The 13,278-nt window shown below is 47.0% G+C and overlaps 1 long non-coding RNA gene across 1 annotated transcript; it reads left to right on the forward strand.

The window, feature by feature from the left end:
* The first annotated feature begins 1,156 nt into the window (after positions 1 to 1,156).
* Positions 1,157 to 12,622, forward strand: LOC121832375 (uncharacterized). Its single transcript, XR_013042547.1, has 3 exons — positions 1,157 to 1,548; positions 5,276 to 7,043; positions 8,517 to 12,622. It is a non-coding gene; the product is annotated as an uncharacterized LOC121832375 (long non-coding RNA).
* Positions 12,623 to 13,278: the final 656 nt, after the last annotated feature.

The raw sequence follows: 13,278 nt of genomic DNA on the forward strand, positions 1-13,278 counted from the left end.
TTTTTTTTCAAGACAGGGTTTCTCTGTGTAGCTTTGCGCCTTTCCTGGAGCTCACTTGGTAGCCCAGGCTGGCCTCGAACTCACAGAGATCCACCTGGCTCTGCCTCCCGAGTGCTGGGATTAAAGGCGTGCGCCACCACCGCCTGGCTCCCTTTGTTCCTTCTTAATTTACTTTCTACTCAAAGTCCTCGATTCCACAAATGTCCACTGAAATAGCTGGACACTTGTCTGGCATCTAAACCAGTCTACCGTCTGCCATGACTCCCTAGCCTTTGGGCTGAGGTCAAGGGCTATCGTTTGTTTCAGTGTTTCTTAGCGGCTGGCCTTGATGACTTCCTCTCCCATCTGTCCTTCTTTCTCCTTTGTTCACACTCGACTCTGCTCACTCAGAACTTGCCATACACTCTGATCCCAGCAGTTATCTGGGTCTCCTGACGGAGCTCTGGGGCAGCTTCCTTCTTGACTTTCATAATTATCTCCTGGGATAGGAGGACCTCCCCACTTCTGTTCATTGGGCACATGATAGGCTCTTAATAAAGTACACACCAAATGAATGGACAAATGCCAAACCTTTTAAAGGTATTTATATGTCATGTGCTGGTCGAGGATTGGCCAAGAAAAGGTAAACAATCAGAGTAGTCTAGTGTGGATCTCATTGTTGATTTTGAGGGTCATGGCTGAGCACAGAGAGAAGCTGAAAGATAAAATACCAGATGTAGAAAATGCTAACTTTTAAATGTTTAAAAAATTTCTGAATCTTATCCAAGTTTTTCCCAGAGAGAAGAAAAAGAAAGTGTTGTTCTCAGAGATGTTTATCTTGTTTCCAGGGCAACGGAGTCAATACCCACCAGAGAGAAGAGAAATGGAGACAGTCATACAGAGTGGCTCCTGAGTTCCAACTAAGTCACTTAAGACATAAAACAAATGAGATTTTCCTAAACAGAAGTGTAGCTATGAAAACCAAAGGAAAAGAAGTTGGTTATCTGAGCAAAGTCGCTCATGGTGGAGGCTGAGATGATGGTGCACTGTTGAGGATTTCTGTGAACAGTCAAACCTGTTGAAGTTTACAGCAGGTAGACTTATCTAGTTAGAACTGTGTGCAAGAACCATCTCCCAGCTGGACGGTGGTGGGAGGCAGAGGCAGCTAGATCTCTGAGTTCGAGGCCAGCCTGGTCTACAGAGTGAGTTCCAGGACAGCCAGGGCTACATAGTGAAACCCTGTCTGAAAACCAACCAACCAACCAACCAACCAACCAACCAACCAACAAACAACAAACAAAACAACCACCACCAAGGAACCGTCTTCCACAGCTAATTGTGAAGGCCCCACATGGTGTGTAAAGGAACTTGGCCTCGGGCTGTCCCTAAGGGACTGGTTCACCTCCTCTTACTGTTCTCTGGACCACAGTACTACCATTTCATTCCCATCAGGAGCAAATTTCAGGTCTGTTTTTTAGTGTGACTGTTTGTTTTCTAATTCTAGCATTCCATGTATCCATTCATTGCCATGGAGACCATCGTTGGAACAATTCATCTGAACAGGCCTTGGTGAGTGGGTAGAGTAAGACCCCAGGAGTGTCCACCTGAGTCCATGACAGCCTCTGAAGCGGAGTGCTGGATGACTGCTTGGGCAATAGCCATGGTTGGTTGTCACAGGCTTCCTAAGCCTGGCCTTTTCCATTCACCCCTTTACTTTTCATCTGTTCCAAAGTCACGTGTTCATTGCCTCCTGCACACTCCTGATGCACGCTAACAGTAGGACCCCAGATTTCTTAGACTCCCAGGGTCCTCCTGTGGAGTCTGGACTCCTCATCTGTGTCGGGATACTCCCCACACGACAGACTCCAGCAGTAAGTAGCCTGTCTTTGAAGCCTTCTGTGTTTAGAATGAGGGAGGTCTGAGCTTCTTCTTCATGTCTCGGGCACTGATTGTGAGATCTCCAACTGCCATGGCCCCTCTCGACAGCTCTGTCTGTGCCAACACCCACAGCATGAAGCCTAGCACTTGGAAACTAGCAAGTGGTGAAGAGGTGGAAGTCTACAGGGAAGGAGTGTGAGAGCCAACATATCATAACTCTCCCCACAAGACCCATATGTGTTAGTGCCACGAAGCCACCCTCAGGAGAGAGCCTGAACAGTAGTGTGAAAGAGGATTGAATCTGGAGGCAAGTGATGACATTTGATATAAGAACAGTGCAGGAGTCAGTAGTTTAGGGCTGAGAACCTCCCCCCCCCCATGACACCTGAGGCCAAGGGTGTGGCATTTGACTGTGGCCGCTGAAGCCCTTGCTCTATAGCTGTGAGCACCAATACTGGTTTTCATACTCACAAATGACTCCAACACGTCACTAAGGAAAACCAAAAATATAGATGTTTGTCTTTGACTTTTTAAAGAGGTTTGTCTCAATAGACCCACTGTAAAATGGAAACTATCCCATCTAAATGCATGAGTAGAGGTCGATATGGTGTTGTGTGCCTGTAACCCAGACTTGGGGAGGTTGAGGCACAGAGATCTGGAGTTCAAGGCCAGTTCTAGGCTATATAATAAAACCCTATATCAACTTTAAAAAATTCAAAGGCAATTACATTTAATACACCTAACCTGCCCAGCGTGCTTGCTTACCAACACAGTTTACTGTAAAGTTGGTTTTGGCCTTCATAATCACAAGGCTGACTGGGAATTGTGATGCGCTGTCACAATCCACATCCTGAGAGGGTGGGGTAACTGCACATGGCTAACGTGGGAAAAGATCGAATTAAAAGCCATGCCATATGTTTCTTGATGACTATGGATCATGCTTACATCAGCCTAAACAAGTCAAGCTGAGAGTCAGGGTCAGTCTGTGTATATATGAGCACATGCACACATATCACTCTTTTGACAGTTCGTACACATGTATAGTAGTACACTGTGGTCATACACATCCCTACACCCTCTCTCCTCCTCCCCCTGCCACCAAGTCCCCACCCCACTTCCATATCTTTTTGCTTTGCCACTCACTGGGTTTATCCACGATCACTCCTATGGCATGGGTGTGAAACTATCCCAGGGAGCATGAGAACTCACTGCACTACCGAAGACAATGGGTTCCTCTCCCCGGGCAGCAGCCCTTGGCTACCATTAGCTCCCCTGAACATGCCGCCTTGCCCCTCTCCCGTTTATGACACAATAGTTACACACGTATTTTTAAAGTGGTGAAATGTATAGAGGCTTGACTTAATTGGAGGCAGAATAAGCAAAACCTATTTCTAACGTAATTGTTAGTGTTGCTCCTGCTGTCTTCTCGTGAGGCAGCCTCCTCCTCATCTGCCTGAAGCTCAGTTCACAAAAAGACAGACGAGATGGAGGAACTCAGACCTCAGGGTAGCTCTGGAGGTTCCAAGGTTTCTTGTTGAATTACTAACTCAGCTCATACCAGCTTTATGGAAAATTAAGCTACACAAACCACCACTTTAAATATTACATTAAGAGTAAGTTTATTACATTAAGAATAAGTTTACAGTAAGATTAAGAGTCAGCATACATGGTCCTGGCTGTTTTTTTTGTCAGCTTGATACAAGCTAGAGTTTTCTGGCAATAGGGACTCTCAGCCCAGGGAATGCTTCCATCAGATTGGCTTATAAGCAAGTCTGTCAGGCATTTTCTTGATTGGTGACTAATGGGGGAGGGCCCAGACCATTGTGGGTGGTGTTGTCACTGGGCTGGTGGTCCTGGGTTCTGTAAGAAACAGTCTGAGCAAGCCACAGAGAGCAAGCCATGGAGAGCAAGCCAGTAAGCAGCACCCCTCCATGGCCTCTGCATCAGCTCCTGCCTCCAGGTTCCTGCCTTGAGTTCCTGTCCTGACTTCTATCAATGATGGGCTGTCATGCAAGTGAAATAAACCCTTTCTTACCCAGGTTGCTTTTGGCCATGATGTTTTATCACAGCAATAGAAACCCTGACTAAAACATACACAGATTCCACAGAAATATTACCAGAGCAGAAGAGTCTTCACTATTTTTTTTATAGTTTTGTGTGTTTGTTTGCCATATTTTTAAAGATAGAGTCTTAATTTTTTTCTAGTTTCAACTCTGTCATAGTTTTCTGTCTTTCTCTATTTTTTGAGGGGGGGAGATAAGTCTGTAAAAATGTATGTGGTAGTGAAAGTGTAAAACCCTAAGGGGACTCCATGATGGCTTGTCTAATGGTAAAGAAGTTCAGTGAGATAGAAAAGCATAGAGTTTGCACTGACTGAGTGTCCAGTTGAGTGGCTGGCCACCTGAATCTAGCTGGGTGATGCTTATTTGTGAGTTAATTACAGTAAAGTGATTTCTTTTTTTTAAATTACAAACTAAGTACTCTAGAGAGAACTAAGAGAACAAGTTACACACACTTGTGTGTGTGTGTGTGTGTGTGTGTGTGTGTTACTATGTAGGCCAGGATGGTCTTGACCCCCTGCCTTCGGCTCCAGTCTCTCTAGTACTGTGATCACAGGCATGTGCTACCATGCTCAGCTTTGGGTGGCTTTTAAGTAAGTATTTGGTCTTAGAACTCATTCAGTAATAGCTTCGTGCAAGAGCCTGCTTGTATGTGAAAACCTTCCCTTGTGGGGAAAGAGCCATGAAACACTTTATTAGTAGACATTGTATTAGTTAGCTTGGACTGCCATAATAAAATACCATACTCTGGGTGGCTTAAACAATAGAAATTCATTTTCTCACAGCGATGGAGGCTGGCAGTCCAAAAGAATGCACCTGCTTTGCTGGTTTCTGGTCAGGGTCCACCTTCTGTCTTGCAGGCGGTCACCTCTCTGTGTGTTCACTTACCAGGCAGGGAGCTCTCAGCCAGCTGCGTGGTATTTCTTCCTATATGGGTGCTTATCCCATTGTGAGCCCCCCACCCTTACGATCTTATCTAACTAGACTTCCAAAGGCTTCCTCTTTAGATACCATTCGATGGAGGGTTAGAGCATCAGTGTGTGGATTTGGGGGCACTGGGGATAAAGCCGTCCATATTCTGACCCCACATTCCCTTTTTCTACAGTTTCTACCTCTGAGAGTCATGCTGGAGTCTCAGCTTGGACTTTTCTTTCTTTGGAGAGCTGAGTGAGCTCCAGGGGCATATAAAAGAGATCCCTTTCCCGAGTTCACAAGGGCCACGCTAATGAGTATATTAGAATGGGAATTGTTTATGAGCCTCATATTCAGTCCACACCATTCTAAGAAGTTTACAAGTATCCGCATTGTTATTCCTCACAATAACCCCAGAGAACTCTCTTATCTCCTTCTTTTCACAGATGAAGTACAGAGACATTGTGCCAGGAAGTGGCGCAGCTAAGGGCCAAACCAGGGCATCTGGCTCCAGACTGTCGCCTTGGTCACACAGCCTCTAACGGTGGGATGGACAATATGTAAGTAGGAGATGGATGAAGGTAACACTCCCGGACAGGGTGCTGTGGACTTCACTTTCCACCCCGAGCCAGGACAGAGGTCTGTGTACAAGGCTGGTTTGTGGAACGCTGTAAGTGTAATAGACACATGGATGTTGGCCAAACTTAGAACAGGTATAGACTTGAAGCTTCTACTCCCAATGTTAAGTAGTGAAATAAACAGCTCTGTTCTTGGCCTAACCCCAGTTTCCTGCTTTTCAGTTGGATAAAGATCAAGGCTCTCTTGATTTAGGATTACAGGATCAAGGGACATGACAAGGCCTGTTAAGCCATCAGAGACTTTTCAGTGACTCTGTAAGGGACCACATGGGGAAGGATGCCATGTCTATGCCAACTCTGGATGGTTCTGTGGAGCCAGGAGCTCCTCTCTGTGAATGTCTGCAGTGTTACCAAGTAAGTCCAGAATGCTGGCTGTCCTACAGTCCACCATGCTGTCTTGTCCTGGTGGCATTTCTATCTGACGTTAACGACAGTTATCTCGACAGTGTTCGTCCATGCCTGTTGCTTCCGGAAGGGTAGTTGGAAGGATGAGGGAGATACAGTAGGGGAATATGTGACTACTCTCTGTGAGCAGAGTGGAGATGGGGAGTTCTGCGGAGAGTTCAGTCTCGTCAATAGGTTTTTTTGTTACCTTTTCGAGTTCCAGCTTCCTCCCTTGGGGAGCATAACAAATGTGTGATGGCCTTGGGGGTCACTGTCCTGAACCTGCTATGTGGCAGGAATGTAGTAGGGCATTAAGGATGCTAAGGAAGCTCTTTTCCTCAGGTACTGTGGGCTGTGTTCTCTTCCTTGAAGGCATGCCTCCGCTAGAGCCGACTGAGGCCATCTTTCTTACTTCTGACCACATTTGACCACAAACCTTCCCATTCTGAGATGCTTTCACGCTTCTGCTCAAGGGCCAATGCGTTAGGCCAAGAAAAGTGCCCAACTGGATTTTCAGGATAGCGGTGGGACGGCAGGGAGTAGAGATCTGTGGACATGGACTAGAATGACTTAAAACGACAAATAAATATATAAAAAAAAATACCCTGAAGAAAAAAAAAATGAAGTTTTCATTTCACTGGAGGACTTTTCAAATCATGTTTTATGTCACAGTCCAAAAGCGACACTTCGACATGGAGTCATCTTCTCCTGGAAAGAGTGTAACAAGTGACAAATGGGGACAGCATGATCAGGCAACAACAGACAATGACCCCTAGCAGACTAACGGAGAGAGAGAGATGCGGTAGGCTCAGTTCTCATAATCACATTTCAGAGCATGGTTTACTGCAGTCAATATTCCTTTGACAGACCTGCTCAAGTGACAGGTGGTGACCAGTAGCCCAAGAGCTAAATGTCCCTCTCTTCTCCGCCATCTGAGGCTTCAGAGCTGCTTTTCTGGCTCACTCTATTGTGACAAAGCCATTCTTCACATGACCTGTGCCATTCTTCACATAGCTTTGGTGGAGGAGAAACAGGTTAAAAACAACCAGTAGACAGAACAGACCATGTGAGCAGACAAGGTTTCAGCTGAGAGAGAAAGAAGGCCGGAGAGTTGCCCATGGAGATAAGCACACAGATTCGATTTCCTATCCACTGCAACTCCAGGAGGAAGAAGTCGCCTTCACAGCTGGAGGTACTGTCCTGAAGAAATCTCTGTGTTTTTATTTTGACTGGGTCTCTCCTCCCCTCCCTCCTGCAGCCTGCCTTCTTGCATGGGTGCTCTGTTGAGGGAACTTGAAGGGTCTCATTCATTCCCAAGGCTACAGAGGGAGTATAGACTGAGTGTGGTGAAAAGTGCCTCTGTGTTGTGACCAGGAAAGCCCAGGCAGGAGCAGAGCGGGTTTCCTCTCGGTCACAGGCTTTTCTTTCTTGCATCCTAGGTTAGTGAATGATAACCTCCCGCAAAGTCATAGCCTGTTCTCCCAATGGTTCTTGTTTCTGAAACAGAATCTATGCAGCCCAAGCTGGCTCTGAACTTGCAATCCTGCATCAACCTCCTAAGACTTAGGATTGCAAGTGTGTACCACCATTTCACAAAAATATTTATTTATATGTCATTGCCATGCTAGATTTCAAATCCAAGGGCTTGTGTGTGCTAGGGAAGCCCTCTCCCACTCAGTGACGTTCTCAGGCCAGATGATCTTTACTAACAAATAAGAAATCTAGTTTTGCCTCCTGGACACAGATATGTAAAATTCATCAGTTAATATTAAACAAAAATTGGGTCAGCTCTTAGAAGGTACCATTTCTGGTGTGTTCAGGCACCACTCATGGATAGCGCTGCCTCCTGCGGCATCTTCCTGTCCTCCCTGGACACAGCCATCCATGAATCCCTTCTGCCCTGACTGTCCCCAAACAATGTGACTGACGTGTAAATTGTGCCAGGTGGGTGAGCTGAGTCTGGAACCCTACCAGCCCTCCAGTCACAGAGCGGGAAAGCTTGAGAATAAACACTGCTTCTTTAATTGATTATAAGCTAGGAGAAGTAGCTTTTGCAAAAGCTAATTATGGCAAGCCACTTGTCATAGTAGCACAGTTAATCTCTGGGACATCAAGCCATGATCTGCCACTATGCCGTCTCCTCTGCCTCCCCTCCCCCTTCCTTGGCTCTTCAGTTTCTTCTCCTCATGTATCTCTCCCATTTCCTTCTGGTGTGTTTAAATCTCGAATGGTGCACAACAACCCTGGCTCGCTGGTTCTTGTTTCAAATCAATAAGCATGTATGGTTCTGTGTGTGTGTGTGTGTGTGTGTGTGTGTGTGTGTGTGTGTAAGGTGCTGTGTTTTGTCCAGTCTATAGTAGGCATAACAGCTCAGGGTAGAAATAGCACGGAGTCATCATTAACAGGCAGGGAGGGGAGTGTAATGGGTATAAAAATGATTCAGGCTACTTGGTGCCTTGAAATAGCTTATCATTAGTGGTGTGGTCATGGTTGGGGAGGTTCCAAAAAGGGGAAGAAGAACGTTGTGTAACCAGCTAACCTTGGAAACATCTGGTAAAGGGAGGCGCAGGCTGTGTGATGAGACTGAGGATGGGGAAACTTTTATTTTGATGAGGTTTGGCTAGCTAAGCTTTTTTTTCTTTCCTTTGCTTTCTGTTTCCCTCAGGAATAGGATGCTTGAAGGGATGAAGGAACCCAGAGTGGCGTTTAACATTTGCTGAAGGAGATGCTTTGAGTGGTGGATTCTAGCATTTATAGGATGACTTGGTGATCATCTCTTCTTTCCCTGCCCTTCAGTGCCATCCCAGTACTGCTGACCTCACGCCTTACAATATCTATCTCAACACTTCTCATGTGAGCACTCTGAACTTCCAGAGGTAAAGACAAAAGGTCCTCTTCATCGCATATTAGATTTTGAATTTTAAGAAACAAAATTCTTTCCCGAAGCATGCCCTCCCCCAGTTTTCCGAACAGCTTTGCTTTTGTTAGTTCAGGCAGCTGTGGCAAATACCGCAGACTGGGTAACTGATCAACAAGAATTTATTGTTGGGGAGGAGGCTGCCAAGTCCTTGGTAAAGGCATTAGCAGTCAGTGTCTGCTGAGGTCCCTGTCCTGGCTCACAGGTTGCCTGGTTGCTGGGCCCTCACTCTACGGAAAGGAGAAAGCATGGGTCTCCCTCTCCACGGGTCTCTTTTATAAAGACATCAGTCACCTCCTTGAGACCCTCTCCTAACACCATCCCCTGGAGGAGCAGATTGCAACATGTGAATTTGCAACACATGAATGTTTGACATAAATATTCAGTGCCGTCAACATTTAGCAAGGGGAATGCCTCCATGTTCAGCACAGACACAAAACTGACCACAGTTGAGATTCTGTTGGAAAGGACTAGGGATGGTAGTTGGGTCAACCCACAGTTTCGATGGTGGTTTCTTCTAGCACTTGTCAGAAAGGACACTTGTCTCATTTTGGTGACTGAGCTTCCCACCCTCCAAGAGGGTCTTCCCACGAGTAGCTCTCGCCGCCTTTGGCCTTACAGAAGCTCCCTACCAGGATTTTTTCTTCAACTCTGGTTTTCTTGACACAGCCCTGCTCCCTCCACCCAGACCTTCACATACTGATCAGACAGACCTGGGTTCAACTCCTACCTATGCTGTGTCTCTCAATAGCCTCGTGGCCTTGGGCAAGTCACTTAACCTTCTCAGGGCTCATAACTTGTACGCCATCGCGTCACTGTAAGGACGACAGAGTGACTACAATGTTCCTAGCCTGAATGGCTGGCCCCAGAAAGATGTTTAGTAAGTAGTTCTCTTTACTGATTGGCCTTTATTGAGAAGTCTTTATATGGCAGGCATATCGTGAGGAAATTATTTATAGGCGCCTACAAACTAACGACTCAGGGACATCCTCATTCACACTAGCTCCTGAGCAGCTCAAGACTGGAGAGAAAAAGTGAATGTCTGAGATGCCAGAGATGGTGAGAAGCAGAGTTAAGACTTGACCCCATTGCTGCCCGAAGACTGGCATATAACCATTATGCCAGTCTCCCTGGCCCATGTTGCTTCCTACAGTGGACTTGTCTCCGGTGACAACAAATTTTCCCATCAGGCAACAGACCTTAAGAGAACAGGCAGCTGAATTAAGAGCAAGTTGTGTGGTGGTGGACAATGATGTGTTGGAAGGAGTAAGGGTCATATCCTGCCTAAGATGGCAGGACAGGTCACGTGAGGAAGTGGAGGCCTGCTCTACCCAGGACTTCGAGCTGAGTTGGAGGGTCTCTTCCCAGCCACTGTGATCTCAGCCACCCAGATTTGCCTGGCAGTTCCCCTACCTGAAGCTAGGGGAAGCAACCAGACCCAGGGATCAGAAGCCCCATGCTTCCCACGACATCCTTAAAAAGTAGGTTCTGTTCCAGGTACGAATCACTGACATTTTGAAGAGATCAGCGTTTGACTCAATAGAACATGGAGGACATGACCATCTTTCCTTGGTCTGGTTTGGGCAGGTTGTAGTAAATGATTCCAAGTGGTGGATGGGAGGCAACATCAAAAGTTCAGGGATCCCACCAGAGAACCAAGGAGAGGCAAGAGGGAGATAGAAAGCCAGCCCTCTGCTCTGCTGGCTGCCCTGAGTTCGGGTGACTGCTTTTTGATGTTTGAACAGTGACATTGGGGTCTCAGATCCAAACACCAGTGTTGAAAATGACACACCCCATGAACAGAAGCAGACGAATCACAAGCCGTGTCTTTGGAGGACATATTTCTAATTTTATTGTCTTATTTTCTGTATTGGATTACACAAGAGCCAGTGATGTGTGATGGAAGGCGGTAGGCAGGAAGCATGCAAGTGTCTTAATACTGTCTCCAAACGGTTGAACATTTATAAACTTCTTCTTGCCTTTTGTTTTTCTTGCCCTTGGGTTTTGCAAAGAGCATAAAGCTAGGTGTTGCGAAAAGGCCCTCTCCAAACCGAGTTGAGGGTGAGCACCACAAGAACGGGCCGGAGAGTGCAGCTAGATAGCAGAGGACTGAAGGACCTGCCTTCAGCGGAGTCTCTTCACTGAGAACAGTGAGTGGCTGGTGGGTGTTGTACAGGCCAAGCTTGCAATTGACAGCCTCCTTAGGCTTCTCTGAGCATTGCTAGACCCTAGATAATGATAAAATGTTTGCCATTTTAAAAGAACTTTCTTTTATATGATTTCACTGTAACGTTGGTTGGAAGTAGGATGAAGGAGGTTTTTATTGTTAAACCAAATGTACAGATGTAGGCCCAAACACTTTGATGACTTGTGGGGAAAGGTTTGTGACTTCTGTCTTTGGATCCAGATTGTAGCAGACTATAGTACCTAGGCACTGTGCAAGCTTGCTTTAAACCTTGAGAAGATACAGGGACTCTTGGGTTTATGATATGTCACGACAGTGCTATTCAGCAGGGGAGAGGATGATGCCATGAATTGTTTGGGTCACTAGCTGGCTCCACAGGGTCTGGGTCTGTTAGACACAGCTGTGCTTTGGGCACATAGTGGCTTCTCAGAGGCGAATGTTCATATTCTAGGTTCCTAACTATAGAATGGGACCACCGGAGAGTACTTCAGAGACTTTACCCAAGCCGTGATCACAAAGGAGGAGAATGAGACTTGCTGGGGTTGGTGATCTGTTTGCAGGCTGAAGAGCTAGAATATGGCAAGAACAGTGCTGAGGCCAAGGCACTTTTCTCTAGTGCATACTGCCCGCATTGTCGTCTTTCTGTGAGCTGTCTGTGTGGAAAGCCGTGGTTAGGAGCAGAGGTTTTGGAGTCAATGAGCCCCAAGCTTGCACTTTGCCCCCTTCGTAAGAGAATCGTGCACCCAGAGCACATCCAAAACAGAAATCGAGTTGGGGACAGCAGGGCTGTGCCAGCTAAGGTTGTCCCTTTTGTTCAAGAAAGGAAAATTTTCCTGATGCTGTCTGTGGGAGACTTCTGCTTCCATTTCATGGGCAGAATGGGGTCAGAGGCCATTGCTTCACTGGAAGGGAGGAACCATTAACTTGTAGCCTCTGTAGTTGGAGGCAGGAATGAGAAGAGGGTGGGACCTGGATGTCTGGGGTCAATTAACAGAGTCGGCCTCAGATAGATCCTGAATTCCAGGGAGCGGCAGGATGGGTGCAGACCATGGTGAAGCCTCATGCATTGGATCACACTATACAGAGAAGTCACGTGACAGGAAGGGGGATGACCTCGACTTTTCAACCTGATGGGACTCTCTCCCAGGCCCACCAGTGGAGTGACAGCGGTCTTTCTCCAAGAGCATGTAGGTGTGGCCACTTGGAGAAAAATACAAAAACTTCCTAAGATATAAGATGTTTTCTACTGCCACCAGATGTCCTCTGGAGGAGGGTTTCCTACTCCTTAATGAACAGGCAAAGCTAGGCCTGATATTGGAGGCCTGTAATCACACTTCCTGGGAGGCTGAGGCAAGAGGATGCCAAGTTCAAGACCTGCCTGGGCAATTTAGTGAGACACTGTCTCAAAAATAATAAGTAAAAAGAGAGCTTGGAATACCATAGCTTAAGGATAGAGTGCTTGCCAGCACATACGGGTCCTGGGTTCAACATCCAGGGCTGCAAATCAAGGAACCCGGTAACATTAACCTGAGCCTCCATTTCTTAGTTCTAACAGGGTCGTTTCCAGAGCGCTCTCCCAGAAGGGTTTGTGTGGCAGGGTCACCGCAAGGAACACATCTGTGCAGTGACAGCTGCTGCTAGTTCCCTAACTGGCCCAGCTCTCCATCTCGGGGGGGGGGGGGGGGGCATGCTTTCTCTTTCCACCAACCCCTTGAAGATGCAGGTCTGTGCGTTTTACTAAGGGAAGGAGCCCAGGGCTGAGCCACTGACATCAAAACCAGGGGCAACTCGGGGAGGAGAGTGAACTGGATGCTCTGTCCTCGTCCCTGCCACAGCACCAGCAGCATCCACAGCATTGTTCCTTTTCCCTTCTGGGCAGGCTTGGTTTGTGTCACAAAGACTCTGCCTGGGCCATTGTTTATGCAGTGCTGGGTTCCCAGAGCAGGGTGGGCGGTGGATGAATTTGTTAAGTCAGAGTGGGAAGGGCAATCTGGAATCAGGAAGCCACCACTCAGCTCTTTGTGGACTTTGGAGAAGGCTTGAAGAGTGGGAAGCTGGGCAACCCAGTGCGGCGGGTTTGAAAAAGTCATTTCCCTCCTGAATCTTTCACTTTCTCGTGTGAAACTTTCTTGTATTGTCAGCTTGGTGGAGACCGTAGATTTCAGTGTAGACGTCTAGTCACCTGCTATGCCCCGGGGGATTTTGCTGTATAATTGTAATGTTCACTTAAATATTTGTCCCAGACCTCCGCTGTGTTTCCCCTAAGATCCTGTCCACCCACCAGGGTTCTTTGTGGGCTGGATGTGTTGCATTCTCAGCCTTTGT

Source organism: Peromyscus maniculatus, chromosome 9 (assembly GCF_049852395.1).
Source record: "Peromyscus maniculatus bairdii isolate BWxNUB_F1_BW_parent chromosome 9, HU_Pman_BW_mat_3.1, whole genome shotgun sequence".
Taxonomy (NCBI): domain Eukaryota; kingdom Metazoa; phylum Chordata; class Mammalia; order Rodentia; family Cricetidae; genus Peromyscus; species Peromyscus maniculatus.